Raw genomic sequence first — 16,496 nt, forward strand, 5'->3', positions numbered from 1 at the left:
GCTTCAGATACGTACGTATATTCGTTTAGAAAACAAAAATGAGAGGATAGCTTTCACGCATTCAATTTTGGTTGGGTATCCATAAGAATATTTAACCAACCTAAAGGTACAAAGTGTATGCCTTTGTGTGACATGCTACATTTCAAATTTGTTTCTGACGAGGGAATGGGTGAGGAAGTATCAGCAATTGTATCTCCGTCATCTTCCCCCGAAAAGAAAAAGTAACGTTCAATCTAACAAATTTTAAAAAAAAAATCATACACTGAAATTATTTTAAAGCCACAAAGTTGCCGAGTCGGTTCTACTCTTGTAAGATTCTATATAGATATGAAAAGTACTGATTTGGATCCGTAATACGCTGTATGACCTTATCCAACATTGCTCCAACTAATAATTGTTTTCATTTCCACTATTCCAGGCAGTGCATATAGCCGTTAACCTACATATGGATGGTCGAGTTTAAATGGCATTCTTTTAAAGATTGATAATGACCTAAAACGAAAATTCTAGCTGGGGACAACATATTACTGGTAAGTAAAGTAAAGATAGGTCGTACCACTTCTTATCCTATATCGACAAACTAAAGAAAGGTCCATTTTGGGTATATAGGCATACTGCCGCGAAAGAAAATGAAAGTAGAAATACCAGGAAGGATGGGGTGGTCGATGGTCAGTAATATTACTAGTTTATTTGTACGAGAAGTTTCTCACCAAAACTATATCATACGAGAGGATCAAATATTTTTCTTTATTTGAAATGAAACGTTAGATTTCTTTACAAGGTACCTAAGTTTGCTTCAATATTTTAATCGATCGAATGCGTTAAGGAAATATTAATATTAGATCGTTTCCAAATCAGACTTACAAAAATGGTACTAACAGCTGTCTCGCTTGGCGCTCAGCATTAAGAGGTTAGTGGTAGGACTGGTCGACCTGGTGTCAGGATAATTTGACTGCGTGGAACATCATGCTACATGTCTGCGGCATAATGCCCCAGAGCAGCAGAGAGGGTGAACAGACCATAGAATTCCGACAAAACAAATAAAACAAACAAATAAATCATCTCGTAGAAAGGTCAAGATTTTACAAATGAACTTTTCCTTGAGATGTTTTATTTCTGTAATGGACGATTGTACTAATAAAACCTCAGTTCGAAATAGTAGCTGAAAAAAATAAAGTACTCTACGTGTTTATTTATTTCTTGTTTATTTTTTTGACGACCAACGTTGGTAGGTACCCTCTCTGCTGCTCCCCCTGTTACCCAAATATTTTATCAATACCCACACGATATCTTGTTCTTGGATCATGTAAATTTATTGTTATAAATCCATGCGGGGTAGCTTGCGCTCGTGAGAAGAAATTTTTGAATTTAATTATATCCATGTCACCACCACACCAAGTTTGATGAATATTTCGCAACGTGTGTGTGTCTACGCCATTAAACACAACTAAAATGTTGCAGTTGTCTCTGATCACCTTCGGAATTTGTGTATATCGTTGAGTAACATAGATCACGTCTGTATTTTTGTGTCTCCCTCGGGAAAATATTCTGGCTGGATTTGATTGTTTATCTAGCATCACATCGTCGTATACAACTAAATTATTAATAAATCCGTCTATGGAATCTACGGATGGTGCTTCATCAATATCGGTTATAAACTCTATAACATCATTATCTTCATCCAGTAATCGCGCGTTTTCATTGAAATCTTTAAGTACATCATAACATCGCTGATCATCAACGGATGGTGCTACTAAATACAACTTATCCCATTTCAACCATCTCATTATCAGATTAAGTAATAATTGCGTCTTACCCGATCCAGATAGTCCTATGATAATCATTCTGATGGAGTTCGATAGCGCAGGATGATGCTTAACTGGCTCTCGCTGCCGAGTTGCTGAGAAATCAATTATATCCATATATATTATAACATGAATTTATATTGTTTACGCTGTAGAGTTAAAACTCCAACTACTGATTTAGCCACAGTTATAACAAAAAATAAAAAAATAGCGTATGGTGGAAAATGTTCTGTATGCGGTAGAAAGAAATTTTCGTTTTTACCTAATAAGCGGGGTGGTGATATTGCTAATTTGATGTCAAAGTTTCCAGGTGCTCCATGGGCTAAATACAGCGGAGAGGAACCAATAAACGCTATTGATCGAGCTTGTCATGCTCATGATGTAGCTTATAAAAGTCAAAATCTACAAGATAGGCATATTGCAGATGTAAAATTAATTCATTCATTAAATTCTATAAAAAAAAAAATTTTAGAGAATCATTAGCTAATTGGTTAGTAAGATCCTCGATGAAAGGTAAATTAGCGATTGGGGCTGGTAATTAATAATGGAATCAATTTATTATTCACCGAGAGGATACTGGAGAGGCAAAGCAGCAATTGGTAAACTCGCTGATGCAGCGGCGGTTAAACATTCTACTGCTAAAACGTGGTTGTCCAGGCAGGCAATATGGCAAATTTATCTACCACGTCCTAAACAAATTCAGTACGCGTATTTCGATGTCAGTGTTCCTAATGAAGTTCATCAAGCTGATATTCTGTTTTTACCGCATGATACTGTGCGTGGAAAAACGTACAAATACGCGCTAACCGTAGTTGATGTTGCAAGTAGATATAAAGAAGCAGAGCCGCTATCGGCGAAAACATCATCTGAAGTAGCCGATGCGTTTGAACGAATTTATCAACGAGGTGGTGGACCACAAGGTGGTGGACCACAAGGTGGTCTGCGATGGCCACAGCTACTACAGGTTGATCCTGGTAAGGAATTTCTTGGTCCAGTATCATCGCTGATGAAACAACATAATACCAAAATACGACGAGGTCATACTGCAATTCACCGTGATCAAGCAATTGTTGAGCGATTTAATCGAACACTTGCTGAACGGTTATTTGGATATCAATACGCGAGGGAATTTATTCAGGATAAAAGATCTCGCGAATGGGTTGCAAGATTACCAGGCGTGATAGCTGCATTAAATAATGAGATCACACGAACAACCAACATGAAACCCATTAGCGCGGTCACAAAAAAAATATACCAACACAACGAAAAGATGCTGGAAAACAAAAAATATTAGGTGATGTCACAGTCAGATATTTATATGAGCCTGGTGAACTTGAAGGTGGTAAAGCGAGAGCAACTGATCCTATTTGGAGTGTTACCACACACAAAATATCTACCGTGACAAGATCCACTGGAAGAAATGTAGGCGTTTCCAGACCCGCAATCTACAGATTAGATTCGGCCGCTCCTCAACGTGGATTTACACGTGAACAACTACAAATAATTCTCGCGGATACACAACTACCACCGCGATCACTCCAGTGATTTCGATCACTTAACTAGCACTAGTGCCAGCGCCTCTACGTCGATTACACTCGAGACAGGTTAACATGGTATTTTCTCGTGTATGACCGCGACTATTATCTTTTCTATCTACGGTAAATTGTCTTGAATCATTACTCGAATACCGCCATAACATTATACAATTACAACTGGCGCAATGATTGTTCTGCTGCTGTTTTAACTCAATAATAAATTCAACATCAAGATCAAAGTCGTGTTTATTTTTTTTATCAGATTGTTTGTATCCGATTAATTTTTTTCTTATTATATCATCATCGATGATGTTAAATTTATCAACGATTTCAGGAATTATAATTCTACGTAATTGAGATATATTTCTGACCCTCGATACCGCCAAATAAACTAAATTTGACCACTCGATGCGATCGTCTACAATCCAGACTCGTGTATCAGAAATAGTTAATCCCTGAGACGAGTGGATTGTCATAGCGTATCCCAACACCCATGGAGATTTGTCAGCGTGTATTGCATCTTCGACCACACTGATATCAACGGCGACAATATCATTTAATACGAGATTCTGTTTCCTTGACTCTGTCAAGGGTCCTGGAATATCAACATTAATATTCTGTTTTCGTGTATCTGATGGTCTATAACACAACGGTACGGGTAATTCTGAATATTTTTGTTTATGCAGCTGAAATAACTGTTGTTGTAAAGCGTCTCTGATTATTTTTCTACTTGCTACGATCAAATCGTTGGGTCTCCATGAGTTCAAAAAATCACTCATTGATGTCTCTGAGATCACTCCACGTATTATTTCACACTGAATTTTGTTTGATTGTAATCTGATTAATTTTTTAAACTCCTTCAAATTTGCATCGAGAGTTCTATGATCATCATCTATTTCTTCGTAATAATCAACGAAATTTTTTAACCAATCATGTGGAGATGGTCCAACAAAAGGCGGAGGTTGACCATGATCGCCACACATTATTATGGCGGTATTTTTTGTCAACAACCAATCAAGAAACATTTTTAATGTATCCAATGAGACCGTGCATATCTCATCCCAAATAATTATTTTAGGTATATATTTTTCTCCCATCCGTTTAGGAGTCCATGTATCTCCGCGCCACCGAAAGAAACTATGATACGTACACGATTGTACTTGCCGCTGTTTCATCTCACGTGCAAGTCTATGTGTGGGTGTCAGCACGATTATATCTGAATTTCTAAAAACATTAATCGTTCGAGTTGTTTTGCCGCATCCACCAGGTCCATTGAGATATACTGTCTTATATCTGGTTATTGGATCACTCAACGATGGTGCCTTCGACATTTCTGATATTTTATTACCCTCACGATAAAAATCTCTCATTGGAACATCTGCTGATTCTACATAATTGTGTAATAGTTCCTTTTTTATTCTCCACGAACCCCATCGTTCATCATTACTTGTAAATTTCTTAACAGGTTCTAAATATTTACTTGAAATATAAAACGAGTCCGTTGCGACTCTGACTGCGGTCTCAGGAAATCTATTAATCATCGATAATAAATTTATAGAAACATAAGCCAACATGGAAGATCTTAGATGAGTATATTGCGGGGAGACGTCATTTATGTAACTAACGATCGTACCTAATTTTATTCCGTCGGATAAATAAACACTCTCTCGATTTACAAACGTATTTTTCGCCGTTGTATCAGCGATTATAAAATCGTACTCGGCATCATCTAGAATTAATCGTGCGTGATGTCTTTTATAATCATATGCACCACCTTGAGTAAATTTACCTATAATTTTTCTACCGAGATCTTTTGCGGTTTTGAGTTTATTAGGAATATCATCTTCGGAAATATCAGGATATTTTTCCTTAAACTCGCTGATAACTTCAGAATCTGACATGGGCAACCAAACTTTGGTCTGTGCATGATATGATATAATTGCCTCACTGACCACCAACGATGTCAGTATCATACAATCTAGCATATATCGCAACAAAACTATAGGTGCCCAACGTTTTTCACAAAAATGTCTGCCAAACCAAACATAACAAATCTTGTGAAGATTTTCGTTAAACTCGAACGATTCAATACAGGCGAATCCAGCCAGATCAAAATCAGGTAATGGTCCATTAATTGCCACTCGCGTCATCTCGTTTGTTGGGTGACCAAATCTTTCAAAGTACACAGAACAATCTCCGTATCCCAGAAAACTTCCTGGATAACATGCAACCATATCAACCGAAATAACATCATTGTAATTGTATTTGGTATTCCATATTCGACGCAACTTGCGCGTACGTCCTCGAGTAAATCAAATCGTGTTGGTTTCCATGAATTTCGTTCTCTGGCGAAATGAGCCGCAACAGATGGAACGGTAAAACAGTTAGTTAGTAATTTGTCAGTATTTTCCGCGTGCTTGCACTGTAAAAACGTCGCAAGATTTTTCATCTCGTCATGGAGGGATTCTGTGCGATATATTTCACCGTTCGGTTTGACAAACTGATCAAATTCACCCTCCTCATTACTTTTAAATAACCATACCGATACACGATCGGTTTTACTTATTTCTTTAATAAAATCAAACATACTATCTGCCCCAGAATTATCTGCCCCAGAATTATCTGCCCCAGAATTATCTGGGGAGTAAAATCTAACAGTTCGATCACGTGGAAATATTGTTACTGCGTTAGTCCATGCGTGCGCGTTATGATCGATAATATTTATTGGAGCTCCCTTCGATTTATATTTCGACTGGTACAGTACTTCTCCCGTTATTGTCGCTACGGTTATTGGAAATTTTAATATTTTTCCTAACTCAGCAACATCTTTTATTGTAGCACCGGTATCCTTAACCGAATCAGCCCACGAGTTTATTTTTTCACGCCTTAAATCAGTTAATCCATTTCCACGCATCGCGTTTGTAAAGTGTTCTATTACTCGTTCAGCCACACAATTTAACCTTGAAAATTTCATCGGCGCTAGTTTATCAACGTTGGGTTTTTTATTTATCTCATAGATTCCATAAATAACCGCTGTTACAGGATATGCTCGTTCATAATACGGTCTGTCAATACCCGTCAGTAGACCCGGTCTGGAATTTTTACTTAATATGATAGTTTTATTATTGCCAAGGACAGGATCATATTTGTTACGGATAATCCAACTATCTGTTTCTGTTAATACAATAAATTTTACTCTGAAGAAATATTTTTGATTGCCCTCGTATTCAGCGATGTAGTTAATGATAGTTGCCGCTCGCTTGTCGTTCATTGTGGCGTCCTTGACTTTGTCGACACTGACTTTGCCAGCTTTCTTGACTCCGTCAAGGCGTATGATCTTGAACGTTGACCATGTATGAGATGCACCATCCGTGTAAAATTCTTTCTTGGCGTCGTGAATTTTCGAGATCAAACTTTTATTTTTCGGATCAACCAGATCTCGTACTGGCAAGTCAGAAGATAATCTGTCAAGGTTGAATTTATATTTAACAGGCCTAGTTTGGGATAATCTCTCAAACTCGTTCATATAATTAAAACAAATATTTAAATAAAGAAAATTATATATATATATACAATGTCCCAATGCAGATGGTTGATGATCGGCTCGGTAAATCGATGCAACAAATCCTGTAGAAGGGAATTTTGTTGGATACACTCACAAAACATACGACGAGGAAGTCTAGGACCAATACCATGTCTACGGTGTGGTATTGGAGTGCGAGGAAAGACAGAATTATGTGGGAAGTGCGGCGGAAAACGGTTCAGAGAACTTAAAAGATATTATGACAAAAAAAATAATAGCGGTGAAAACGCTATAAAATCCGTGAGGGATTATATATCAAGATTTCAGACAAACAATGATTTAAACGTATAATATTATTATAATGGAGCAAAATATATTTGTCCCACATCCTGTCATAACAAACTATGAATCAAATATTAATGGTATCATCAGACACTGCAAGTTGAAGAGACAAGTTGGTTATATTACTAATGTTGGTTATCTAATGTTCACATGCGAGGGGGGGAAGAAGGGTTATTTCTGTCATAGATTTGTGTATGAGTGTCATAATGGGATGATCAAAGACGGTCTTGTTATTGATCATATTGACAGGGACACTAAAAATAACTCCCTACACAACCTTCGAGTTGTCACTCGAAGCGTGAACTCTGCCTGTGGTAATACAGGAAGATGTAAGACAATCGGAAAGAGGGCGGTAATTTCCACAAACATAGAAACTGGCAAAGAAATTATGTTTCAGTCTATGAACGCGGCTGCGACATATTTTGATATTGACTCGCGTGTGGTAAAATACGTCGCAGAAAATATAACCAGATCTACTTTATCGAAAAAATATAAGCAGAAAATTATCTTTAAGTATCAATAACTATCATCACCACATTATTAACTATCATCACCACATTGAATTAATTTTTTTAATTTATGTCACAGTAGGTCCTCCATACACTACTGAATTTTTGATTATATAAAGGGGAGATTACTTTGTAATATATAGTTTTCTTCGTAGATTTTTGATTTTTTATGATCGTAATTAGTCATTTTAACTAATTACATCGTAATTAATTACTCGTAGAAGTATTATTTATGTTTTTTAAATATTTCCCCATCATACAACATTACGAGAGATCATGATAATGTTATTGATCCGTAGGAAGCTGTGTGTGGAACAGAAACCGTTGTCATGGTAATCGACCTGCAGGTGTGTGTTCATGCCACTGTTATTATTGATTCTCAGTCTGCTTAGGAAAACCGCTGTTATAAATACAGAAACTGTTGTTATTGATTCTCAGTCTGCTTAGGAAAACCGCTGTTATAAATACAGAAACTATTATTCAGAAACTGTTATAAATACAGAAACTGTTATTATTCAGAAACCGCTGTTATAAATACAGAAACTGTTATTATTCAGAAACCGCTGTTATAAATACAGAAACTGTTATTATTCAGAAACCGCTGTTATTATTCAGAAACTGTTGTTATTGATTCTCAGTCTGCTTAGGAAAAACGCTGTTATTATTCAGAAACTGTTATAAATACAGAAACTGTTATTATTCAGAAACTGTTATAAATACAGAAACTGTTATTTATTCAGAAACCGCTGTTTAGTGTAAATATTGGTTCCTTAGCTATATAGCTAACTATATATTAACTTCCAAAACATATGTTCGTAACAAGGTTTGATAGCTCGATCAGTATGGTATTGGACTGTGACGCTCGCGGTCCAGGATCAAACCCCCATGGCTGACAATTTGTCGGTGGTGTACGCATAATTGCGATTTTTATAATAGTGGGGGGAACCGCAAACCCCCCCCCCCCCGCTCAGCAAAATTCCCAACCACAATATTGACTTGTGGTTGATACCTATTTTTCGTATCACCCACTGGATTAATTATTATGGGTGGGTTTTTGCTGAGCGTACCTTAGTATATGTTTGTGCTGTCCTTGAAACATCCCGACGAACTCGATAGGTGTTCTAGGGATATTTTTTTTTATTTTAAAGATTCATATATTATAGAATGAACCATGAAAATATCAATGATGTAATTGTCGCTATTAAAAAATTGAAAAAAGATGGAATTAATATATCTGATGAACTTAATCCTGAAAAAATAGTTTCTGACTTTGAGATTTTACAAGAACGTAAAACCCAGGGGACACACACACTATCATCTGAATACAGTCTCATGAAACGGATTCAATTGGCAATGTTTCAGTCGCTAGCTACCGTAGAAGATGATCATGTGAAGGAGTTCGTTCCTCTCTCTGCCGCCGTAGAAAGAATTAAATCGTTATTATCCCACGAGTATGAGGCAAAGAAAACGATTAGTACTCGCATAAGACTATTAAGAAAAATAATGTTAGATCGTGAAACGATCCAAAGTAGTAATTTTGAAGATGACTGAGATCTTTGATCAGAAATATTATTTCTGAATTTGATGGGTTAGTAATTTTTTTTTTTTTACTGAAATTTAACAAATTTGTACAAATTTCTTAATTCTGACTACCATTTACCCCATCAAAAACATAAAATTGTACAAATTTCTTAATTTTGACTACCATTTACCCCATCAAAAACATAAAATTGTACAAATTTCTTAATTTGACTACCATCTACCCCATCAAAAACATAAAATTGTACAAATTTCTTAATTTTACAAATTATTTATTTCTGAATTAATTTATTTATTTACTGAATTAATTTATTTTTTTTTTTACTAAATCAAGAAAAATGCACGAATTACTTGATTCTGACGGGGTAGTTGGTAGTCAAAATCAAAGAAAAATGCACAAATTACTTGATTTCTGACGGGGTAGTTGGTAGTCAAAATCAGGAAAATTGAGCAATTTCGTTGTATTTTAGTAAAAAAAAAATAAAAATCTGAGTAAAAATAATATTATTAATAAATAAAATTAATTTATAATAAATAAAATTTGTTAGGAACAATTTGACAAGGTTAGAATTTCTTATTTCTGACGGGGTAGTTGGTAGTCAAAATCAAGTAATTCGTGCATTTTTATGTTTCTGACGGGGTAGTTGGTAGTCAAAATCAAGTAATTCGTGCATTTTTATGTTTCTGACGGGGTAGTTGGTAGTCAAAATCAAGTAATTTGTACAATTTCAGTAAAAATCAGGAAAATTAATAAATCCTATTTTTTTTGTGATAGAAATTTTAATTTTACTTTCATCGACCAGCTTTTTTAGTTGCCTGGGCCGATTAATTTGTACCAAACACAAATTTGTGCCAGTAATAATAAAATATTTTTTTATTTATTTTTTTAAGTTGATCGAATTTGAGTCTGATCTCTGTTACAAATGTTCTTCTAACTGTTAAGAAATCCTCGCGTGTAAAAACCCTCCATTACATGAAGATCTACGACAAAAGTCCTTAGGACAGAAATCCTTACGACGGAAGTCTTACGACGGAAGTCCTTAGGACAGAAATCCTTAAGATTTCACATACAGATTTATTACAAGCTCTTCTTCACGTATGTCAATCAAGCGATTAAGGTGGTCTGTGAGTTTAAAATTGATTCGCGTTAACATATTATTGTGACACCGCAAATACACGGGATTAGTTGGTTCTTGCACGATTAAACTTCCAGGGGGGACTTGTGGTGTGAACGTGTACAGGATGTATCCTTGTTGAGCTTGATTTGATCTTCCGAGATCTATTTGATAGCTGCCATCGATTACGTCACAAACCAGATTGACCGCGACCGTCGGTGTTATATTAACGATCCCCGGAGATACGTGTCTTCCGCCGCCATGTGGATCATTATCATATCTGAGAACAACTGCTAATGGTGCTAGTTTTTTCCATGCATCGAGTATTTTAGGGAAGTTTTCGTTGATAATTCTGTCTATTTTATCCTTTTTATATTTTGGTACTATAAATTCGAGATTACCCGGTCCTTCATACTCTTTTTCTGATATTGTATAATGATCAAGAAATGGTCTTCTAGGACGGGGGAAGGAAAGAGCGTGTTTAAGTGCTGCTTCAACAAAAATATCATTAATATAATTAAGATCTGATCCTACTTGATTTAGATGCTGTATTGACTCAATAATTTGTTGTTTTATATCCTCAGAATAATGTTGCGATAACGATGAAAACAGATTTTGTATTTTGTCGATTGATTGCTGGATCCCAAAATTAATGGGATTAGCATACAGTCTAAAAACATTCATGTAGGTTATATCATCACTGAAATTATAAACCCGATACGCATCACCGGCTCTATTCCATAGAAATTTTTCTCTATATTCTGGAGTTGTTATAAATTTTGCTTCGTCCGTGAGAAAATCATTTAATTTTGGTTCTGGTGGTCCTTCATACACCCGGGGAATTTCAGGCCAACCTAGTACGGATCTGATTGAAGATTGATAAATATCAACGGCATAATCAGGCGAGTTTATTTCAATCGTCGAGGACAGGGTGGGTTCATGAACATTAATTGATATTTTTGATTCTTTTCCTGTTATTGATTTTATTCTACGCGCAAATTCCTCACTGATTTGTTCGATCTCATAACTGCCAGTTGGTATTCCAACAACAACCCAGTCAGGTGTTCCATCGGGTTTGTTCTTGTTAGTAAATACGAGCGAATTATTTGCTGGTGTACCATTAAATGATTTTGATCTGATATTTGGCCAGCTGTAATATACCCGTAATTGTGCTAGTGCTATTTCTTTTACCGGAATTGCAGTAGGAAAATTAACACTAAATTCAGGATTAATTGAACTTACCGAGATCATCGTTATCTTTGGCGGAGTTGTGTTGGTCACGATCTGCTGGAGTAATTCTGTCATTATTGATACTTGTATCTTTAATACCGATACCTTCGTCGTATAGTTTGGTTATCATTGAAAATTCGAAATCAGATATAATTCCATCACTGAGACTCGCTGATAACAACGAGGATAATTTCGAGTATGCTACCGTCGCTGTATGTAATTTTATTTTGTAATCGGATAATTTTTCGTTCGTACAAGTACATATTTTTTTTGTGATGATATTAAGCACACCTGCAATAGTTGTTGCTGCTGAAATACAAATAGTTACAGCTACTGGTGCCATCGTTGTCAACGCTGATAATATTACACCGGTTACAGCAACAACAGCGGATACTGAATAAACAATCACATCAACGATAACCAATCGTCGTCGATATTTTTTTACTTTTACTGTATATTGATCAACTTGATCTTTTAGCGCCGCCTGCCATTCACGCGCTTGATTGTACCTGTATTGTGCACCGTCCATATATATTTTTATGCAGTAACCAATTGAGGTGTTTCAGCTACAAATTCCAAACACCACCAGAAGGATGTTGCGGTTAATTTCTTATCAGCTGCTTCCAGAATAAATATTTCTTCGGTTCCGCTATTTAATACAACAGATACAACCCCGGAAAACCTGTCTGTGGAATGACGCCATGGAAACGTTGTAAATATTTCAAATTTTGCAGCACTGAACACGGACAGCCTGTACACGCCAGTGACTGTTGCAGTATATTTGATAGTATTATTTTGCTGCGACCATGTTGCAAATCCCGATGATACCGTGCATACGATGTTTGTGATATGCCCGGGAGTTATTGCAGCTGAAATTTTAATCAAATTTGTTTTGTTGACAATCTCAGGAATTCCCGCTACGATGTCTAGCTGTGTTTGTTTGATCGTGTCTAGGTCAGTTTTGATATCAACGAGTTTCATGTCAATGACGGAAGGAGTTCCAAAGAACTTATTTATGGCATCATCGATTTTCTGAAAATTTCTTCGAAGCCTTATAAAACCGGTTACGTGAACGTCATATTCGGCCCGCAGCGTGGATAGTTTTCCATCCACGTCGTCGACGTATAGTTTGTTTGCGACGTCGTTGTCAGATTTTGGAGCTGTTACAGCTACTATTTTGTTCCCGTTCATGCTAAGTTCACCTGTCATTGTGTCACCGGTGTTTCTCACGCGATTAGCAACACTTTTTGCAATTTCATCTCTGATGGTTTTAAGTGACATACTTGAATCTCTGATTCTACCACCGTCAGTAAACACGGGAATATTATCTGTAACTGCACCGAGTACTCGCCGGACTATATCATTCCATTTGATATTGCTAGTTTTTAGTTTACCATATCGATCCTGAAAAATAACAACTTCATCTGGGTCAACTCCAGCCAGGTTCATAATATCAGCAAGGTCATCCCTGGTCGCATACTTTGACAGATCAACGTCGGATTTTATTTTCTTACTAGTAGAAGATCTTCCGTAGATGTCAACCATTATAATAAGATCCGTTGTTTAAAATGCTTTACGCGCAACAAATCGGTTGCTTGTATAATCGTGCACGACTTTATGTGGCGGCCTGGATGATTTTGATATAGCGTCGAGTACATTAATTACTTCACGGCCGCATATTGGCGGATCTGTCATTGTTTGTGTGGGTAGCGTTGAATACCAAACTTTGGAACCTCTGGTTGTTGCGTGGAGTGGTGCGACATACTTGATAAATTCAACAGGTGGAGCTAACCCGTACGAATCAAAATAAACAATTCCACGTGGATCAACCGCGTATGATACCCAATGAGTACCGGGTCCAGAACGTTTGTCAAGATTAATAATACCTGTTTCTAGTTTGTTTGGTTGTTTCGGTAATTGATCTCGCATAAAAACACCTCTAAAGGCGGATATTTTTAATTTTTTAGCGGCATCAAGTAAATCAAAATTTGATGCTGGAACGTCTAACGAAATGACCCTGGAAGCCTTAGGCCTCTCCCCCAACGAGATCCCGGTAATCTTAGACCGCGTCCCTTTTTTTTGTATCCTTGCCCTGTTGCTTTCTTTAGTGCCATTTCAGCGGCTGTTCCAACAGCACCTAACGCGGCCGCTTTTGCTACGGCTGGAGCAGCTGCAGCTATTAATGCCGGAATGGCAGCGAGAAATGGGAATATACCACCCGTTTTAACCATGTCTTTGATGGCGCTCGGGGAGAGATGGAATTGAACTCCAGTTTTTGATTCTAGGGCTTTATTGAAATGTTTAATCTGATTATTTGTCAACGATAATTTGTTTGGACCACCACTAATATGATCTCGTTTTAGTGATATTTTAGTTCCGCATTTGTTGGCGGTTTTTGATTGAAGCTTTTTTACCTGACCGGGGGTCAGAGTAACATTAACATGACTATACGACATTTTTATATAAATAATATTTTTCTAAATAACACGATTAAATATTTTCCACCGGTGCATCAACGACCCTCATTCGACCACTACCACCTTCAAGTAACATGGCTTTGTCGCTAAGTATGACCGCGATCGCTCTGTAAAAGGCACCACCAGCTGGTGGGTTAGTAACATGAGCTCGAAAGTGTATATCAACAACAGATTGTTTGGATAAATCAAGATGTTCTAGTGAAAAATAATAAATCGGGTACAATTTTTTAAAATCTAGTTGTGATATTTGCAAACCAGTATCTATATTTTGATCACGTCCCATGAATGACATTAAACGATGATATGCGCGCGCTACATGATTTTGTGCATAATTTAACAATATATCCTCGGACGGTTCTTGATGTCCATTTATCCGTAAGGATACTTCACTAACTCCAAGGTTATCAAATATCATATGTGATTGTTCTTGATCATTTATCCGGTTAATATTTTGCAATGCAATAAAAATATGTCGTGGTGCAGAAACACCCTGTTGTGATGCTATATGCCATGTAAATAAACCATTAATATTGCTTTGAGCAGCATCTGTGGTTACTGTTAACCATGATAGCAATGATTTACCTCCTTGATCCATAAAAGATAGTAATTTTTGTTCCTCAGTAATAGATGGAGTCATTACTGGCATCCACAATGAAAGTTTTGATATATTTACTTTACCAGCATCAGCAACACCAGCACCTCGCCAGATTGCATCATTATCATCACCTTTTCTTACGAGCACAATTGTGTGTTTAGCTCCAAAGATGACTTTTCTAACATTTCTGCAAAATCCAAAGATGTGAGATAATGGAATTGCACACGAAAAATTTCTATCATCTCCCGACAGCGCTGCTTGGCGTGTTGCAAATCCTAAGTTGAAAGTCGGGGTAATATCTTTTATGATTTCAAATTCAGCAGCTGGTCTAGCTTCACGATCGGGGTTGGCAGCTTCTGCCTGTGGATCAACAGCAGAAGCCCTTGGAGTGAGTACCTTGGTATACTGATTATGGTTAGCGTTGTCAGTAATATCCTTGGCAAACATCATTGTTGGACCAGCTGATCTTGTAAAGTCGTCAGAATATCTCGCCAGACCAATTATTGTTGTAGCAACATCAACATCCTTCTGAATTGATTCAATATTTTTTCCATCAATCATGTATGTGGCGCTATCAAACAGTGCCATAATTCCGTTGTTGACAAAACCAACACGCAAATTGGCACCATATGCCGTATCAGCTACAACATTCGTCACAAGTTTACCTTCTACTTCAATAAACGCTTAAGCGGGCAAGAAATATCTACTTGTATCATGAACCTGTAATTCGATTCTCCCTCGCTGATTTGGTAGTCTTGCGTCATAAGAATAAAATTGATAATCACGTACTGACTCGTACTTAAGGACAGGTGCCTCCATATCAAATGCTGGGTCTGATTCGCGCCTGAACATTTTTATTATAGTTACCATTTTTCCAAATGATGATCATCGTCGACGAAGACCACTTCCTGCTATTAAATTTGCTGTTATATTTTTTTCTGCTTCTTCAGATATCGCCGCTAGTTTTTGATTTGCAGCTTGATTTATTATTTTACTAACATCTGCAGGCATCACCTCAGTACTTGCCAGTTTCACCGGTGGTTGTTGTTTTCGTCGCAATAATCGTGCTAGTCTTTCCTTGATCGCCGAGAACGCCTTACCAGCAACATTGACAATTGCACCAGGAGCTTTATCACGAACAATATCAATAGCCTTCATCGATAATTGTTTTGCAACAGGTGCTACTTTTGGAGCTATCCTCGTGAATAATCCCCGAATGACATCACCAAGTCCATCTCCGTAAATAACACTATAGATTGGTAATCGTGAGTTTACCGCTCTAACCTGTGTGGGTTTACGATGATTATCATGCACAATCATCTTATTTTATTTACCATTTATCTAACAACTAGTCATCAACGAGCTCATCAATAAGTTCTCGGTAAACGCCAAAATCCATGATACCACCTTGAAATAGTCGCCGACAAATATCAGCTGCTTCATTGGTTATTTCTGGTGAATTATTTCCAGCTCGTTTTCCTCCTATGAGAACTTCTAACCGTGATACGTCATTGATGATATTATCAGGACATAAACCATGTCCTGTTTTAGGTTCATCTTGAGGTGTTTTAAATACTGGTGGTTGCATTACCGGAGTAAGTACTTCAGGGGTGGCCGGGGGTGAGTCACTTTCTCGAAATCCATGTGGCGAACCTGTCGGTGTAAATGTTTCATCCGGTGCAGAAATTTTATGTAAAGGTGAAGAAATTTTCTTCGAGGAGTATGGTTTAAGTGACTCTTTAGCCTTTTTAATTTCCGACTTCAACCTTTGCTGTGGCGAAGAAGATTGCTGTTGTTCTATTTGTTGCAGAGGTGGAGGAAGCTGA

General features: G+C 37.0%; 1 protein-coding gene across 1 annotated transcript in view; it reads left to right on the forward strand.

Moving 5' to 3' along the window:
* Nucleotides 1–413: 413 nt before the first annotated feature.
* The window catches only part of LOC149797617 (uncharacterized), a 74,251-nt gene continuing 58,168 nt past the window's right edge, over nt 414–16,496 (forward strand). The window contains exon 1 of the mRNA XM_089962503.1: nt 414–530. The gene's annotated coding sequence lies outside the window, so the exon portion shown is untranslated. The remainder of the gene's footprint in view (nt 531–16,496) is intronic.

The sequence above is a fragment of the Sinohyriopsis cumingii genome, chromosome 6 (genome assembly GCF_028554795.1).
Source record: "Sinohyriopsis cumingii isolate HCF-2022 chromosome 6, ASM2855479v2, whole genome shotgun sequence".
In the NCBI taxonomy this organism is placed as follows: domain Eukaryota; kingdom Metazoa; phylum Mollusca; class Bivalvia; order Unionida; family Unionidae; genus Sinohyriopsis; species Sinohyriopsis cumingii.